At 57.9% G+C, this 4,752-nt stretch overlaps 2 non-coding genes across 2 annotated transcripts; both read left to right on the top strand.

Moving 5' to 3' along the window:
* Positions 1 to 549: 549 nt before the first annotated feature.
* On the top strand, positions 550 to 2,364 carry LOC142790612 (small subunit ribosomal RNA). The gene has a single exon (XR_012889642.1). It is a non-coding gene; the product is annotated as a small subunit ribosomal RNA (ribosomal RNA).
* Positions 2,365 to 4,083: 1,719 nt separating this feature from the next.
* On the top strand, positions 4,084 to 4,236 carry LOC142790679 (5.8S ribosomal RNA). Its single transcript, XR_012889692.1, has one exon. It is a non-coding gene; the product is annotated as a 5.8S ribosomal RNA (ribosomal RNA).
* The last annotated feature ends 516 nt before the right edge of the window (positions 4,237 to 4,752 follow it).

Below are 4,752 nucleotides of genomic sequence, written 5' to 3'. Positions count from 1 at the left end.
GTGGGGGTTCTCGTGAGCGGCGTACGCGAAAGCGACCGGGTGTCTGATATGCGGCGGGCTTCGGCCTCGTCAAGCGTGTCCTCGGGTCTGCTCCAGGGGAATCCACGGCAGTCGTCTGCAGCCTCATCCGCTTGATGCGTTAGGGGCTGGTTGTCGGACGGTGCCGTTTTACCACGATATCGAGGTGTGTTCCGTGTCGTCCTCGGGCGATTCAGATGCGAAAGCGCCGAAGACGCGGGCGTGACCCGTCGTCTGGCGGCTTTGCAGTCTCGGCTCCGTTGCTAGTTCCGGCCGGTCCACCGACAGTGCAGCGGGCTTGGGCAACCCGCACGGCGCGACCGAGTCGATGCAACGAAAAAGAGCGAGCATGAACGTGCTTCTTGCCGCACGGCTCCCACTCGTCTTTCGGGAAGGTTGTGCCGTAGCGAGCTCGAACGCCGTCATCTCGGAGTGCAAAATAAGCGTGTTGGGGCGCCTGAAGGTGGCCTCCGCCGCACACAGACTGCGTCCGGCCCGCCGAAGGCGAGGACGGACGCGCAGTCGAACGATTACCTGGTTGATCCTGCCAGTAATCATATGCTTGTCTCAAAGATTAAGCCATGCATGTCTAAGTACATGCCGAAATAAGGCGAAACCGCGAATGGCTCATTAAATCAGTTATGGTTCCTTAGATCGTTTCTTCCTACTTGGATAACTGTGGCAATTCTAGAGCTAATACATGCAGTGAGCCTGGAGCCCTTTGGGTAACGGGTGCTTTTATTAGACCAAGATCGATCGGGTTTCGGCCCGTATTGTGTGGTGACTCTGGATAACTTTGTGCTGATCGCATGGCCACGAGCCGGCGACGTTTCTTTCAAGTGTCTGCCTTATCAACTTTCGATGGTAGGTTACTTGCTTACCATGGTTGTTACGGGTAACGGAGAATCAGGGTTCGATTCCGGAGAGGGAGCCTGAGAAACGGCTACCACATCCAAGGAAGGCAGCAGGCGCGCAAATTACCCACTCCCGGCACGGGGAGGTAGTGACGAAAAATAACAATACGGGACTCTTTTGAGGCCCCATAATTGAAATGAGTACACTCTAAATCCTTTAACGAGGATCAATTGGAGGGCAAGTCTGGTGCCAGCAGCCGCGGTAATTCCAGCTCCAATAGCGTATACTAAAGCTGCTGCGGTTAAAAAGCTCGTAGTTGGATCTCAGTTCCAGACGAGTAGTGCATCTACCCGATGCGACGGCTCGGACTGAACATCATGCCGGTTCTTTCTTGGTGCACTTCATTGTGTGCCTCGAGATGGCCGGTGCTTTTACTTTGAAAAAATTAGAGTGCTCAACGCAGGCGAGTCGCCTGAATAAACTTGCATGGAATAATAGAACAAGACCTCGTTTCTGTTCTGTTGGTTTTTGGAATACGAGGTAATGATTAAGAGGGACGGACGGGGGCATTCGTATTGCGGCGCTAGAGGTGAAATTCTTGGACCGTCGCAAGACGAACTACTGCGAAAGCATTTGCCAAGAATGTTTTCATTGATCAAGAACGAAAGTCAGAGGTTCGAAGGCGATCAGATACCGCCCTAGTTCTGACCATAAACGATGCCAACCAGCGATCCGCCTGAGTTACTCAAATGACTCGGCGGGCAGCTTCCGGGAAACCAAAGTATTTGGGTTCCGGGGGAAGTATGGTTGCAAAGCTGAAACTTAAAGGAATTGACGGAAGGGCACCACCAGGAGTGGAGCCTGCGGCTTAATTTGACTCAACACGGGAAAACTTACCCGGCCCGGACACTGGGAGGATTGACAGATTGAGAGCTCTTTCTTGATTCGGTGGATGGTGGTGCATGGCCGTTCTTAGTTGGTGGAGCGATTTGTCTGGTTAATTCCGATAACGAACGAGACTCTAGCCTATTAAATAGGTGCGGGGTTCCCAGCACCTTACAACCTTCTTAGAGGGACAAGCGGCTCCTAGCCGCACGAAACAGAGCAATAACAGGTCTGTGATGCCCTTAGATGTCCGGGGCCGCACGCGCGCTACACTGAAGGAAGCAGCGTGTCTTTATCCCTGTCTGAAAAGACTGGGTAACCCGTGGAACTTCTTTCGTGATTGGGATAGGGGCTTGCAATTGTTCCCCTTGAACGAGGAATTCCCAGTAAGCGCGAGTCATAAGCTCGCGTTGATTACGTCCCTGCCCTTTGTACACACCGCCCGTCGCTACTACCGATTGAATGATTTAGTGAGGTCTTCGGACCGATGTCCGGCGCGGCCTTTCGGTTGCGCCGGTCTGTTGGAAAGATGACCAAACTTGATCATTTAGAGGAAGTAAAAGTCGTAACAAGGTTTCCGTAGGTGAACCTGCGGAAGGATCATTAACGGATTGTGAAGGGTGAGCGCCTCAGCTGCGTCTGCGCCCGACACTTTCTGCCGCTGACCCCGTTTGGACGCGGGGTCGGCTTTTCCCCACGGGGCTGCCTGAATGTGGAGCGGCACCCCGTGACAAATTGTTGCGCCCAGCGGACGCCAACACCGCGACCTTGGACGGTCGGCCAGGTGGCGGACGCGGGTACAAACGGCGCAACGCACTCATAGGTCGGCTTTCGACCCGCCACTGCACCGTGGCTCGAAGCGCTCGAAATGCGCGACCCGACCGCTGCGGGACCGCCTAGTACTGTAAACAGGAGCGGCGGAGCGCGAACGGCGAGTCGTGGTTACGTCGGTAGAAGGCGAGGCTGCGCGTTCCCGAAACGCCAGCCGAGTGCCCTCCCGACCGTTCGAGCGTGCAAGAACGAGACCCGACAATCGCGCGGCGACTGCCAAGTACGAGAGGAACGGCACAAGCGTCGGCGGTCGGTCAAGGAACTGGCGATGTGACGGGTCCGCTGTGCACCAGTGCATACCGTCCCGCCGTCCGCGGCAAGCGCCTCCGCGTCCTCGGGTGACGGAGGCTGCCGGTCGGTTCTTGCAGGCGAGGGATCTCGCTGGCACCGGTTCGCGTTGACGCGCGGCCGGTCATGGCACGGCGATGCGACGGCCGAGGTGCGCAGTACTCGATGGAGGAACCGCACGCTCCGATGACCGTCCCGCCCTCCGCGGCGTATGCGTACCGACCGTAATGGTTGCAGCAGCGCCGGCCGGCTTTTGAATTCGCCACACGAAACACGGTGCGAGATCGCGGTTAGGGGAGCGTCGACGTTGCCAGGCGTTTTGCTTGCTGCCGAGGGAAAGGCGGCACGGCCACGTCGCGCTCGTCGCGATTAGCGGGTCTGCGCGCTTTGGGAAGGTGCCGCAACGACTTGCCGAAAGAGGAAGCACGGAAGAACGAGGGACTTGGACGTCCCGACAATTGAACGCACTTGCGGCCAGGCCCTTGCTGGCTTCGTTCTTCCGCCTCGAGTAGGCTCGTACGCGGCTCCGGCGCCGAAAGTGGTCCTTGGCACCGACTTCGGTGGACGTGGGAAGTGCCGCGCAAGTACGGCGCGCCTGGCTCCACCTGTTGGCTAAAGTAGGCAGCCGGATCGGCATTTTGGTGTGCGGTGGCAAACCGTGGATGCGAAAAAAGCTTGTGCGATTTCGTGGAACAAAAAGCGGGGGTCCCCCTTTTTATGCGGAGGAGACCGACCCGCCTGCCGTGGTGAACCGCGACGCCACGGTAAAAACGGGAGAGGCTTGTCGATGGGACCGTGCATCCCGCGCTCCACGGAGGCCGGGAGGCGGCCGCCCGAGGAAATGTGTAGCCGTCGAGGCCCGCATCTGCGTGCACTCTTATCCAAATGGGTGTACCGCAGGCATTTTCTGGTTAGGCGGGCCAATGAGAGCGAGCACACAACGATACCTACGGGTCCGGCTTGGAGAACCGGCTTCGACGCCTCCCGAGTATTTATAGAGGGGTGGACCACGAAAGCACTCGCAAGTAGCGAAAGCGAAACGCCGTCCGAAACACACCGTTTGCTCGATTTGCGGCAGCCGAAAAAGGCGCGGCAGAGTTTTGGAGTCCAAGCGTGCGCTGAAAAGCGCCCTTCTTGGCCACTGTTTGGCCGAGTGCCAGAAACGTTTGGTTTTGACTGTACGGAATTGAACAAACACTTTTTCACGACTCTAAGCGGTGGATCACTCGGTTCTCGGGTCGATGAAGAACGCAGCCAGCTGCGAGACTTGGTGTGAATTGCAGGACACACTGAGCACTGATTCTTTGAACGCACATTGCGGCCTTGGGTCTTCCCTTGGCTTCGTCTGTCTGAGGGTCGGATCACATATCAAGAGAGCCTTCGGCGCACAAGGGAACGTGAGCCGTCGACTCGTTTTGACCGCGTCGGCAACACGGACAGCACGCTGAACACCTCACAGCGAGCGCCAACAGCGGCCACTCAAGGGCGAGACGGTGGCGACCGTCGTGCCAGAGCCCAACCGAAACGGGGGCGACCGACTGCATTGAGGATGTGGCACCTCGTTGAGACCGCCGCAGGACTTCGAGTCGGAAGGAAGCCTGCAGGGAAAGTGCGGTCGAGGTTGCGTACTCCTCTCTGCGACCGGGCGCGCAAGAGCTGCGAGAGCCACGGACGCGCAACTTTAACGCACGGTAAACACGAGGAGCGAAAGCCGGCCAGCAAAGCTTCTCCAGCCGTGCGCAAAGTGCGCGAGATCGCAGCCTTGCGTTGCGCTTGTTGCCCTCGAAGTAAGCAGGGTGTCCCGTAGACCGGGCGCTCGAACACGCTGCGGGGCCGTGCCTCCTCCAGGCTTTGCCGCGCGAACAGGGAACGTTC

Source organism: Rhipicephalus microplus, unplaced genomic scaffold (genome assembly GCF_043290135.1).
Source record: "Rhipicephalus microplus isolate Deutch F79 unplaced genomic scaffold, USDA_Rmic scaffold_117, whole genome shotgun sequence".
In the NCBI taxonomy this organism is placed as follows: Eukaryota; Metazoa; Arthropoda; class Arachnida; order Ixodida; family Ixodidae; genus Rhipicephalus; species Rhipicephalus microplus.
This window is presented reverse-complemented; position numbering and strand designations above follow the sequence as displayed.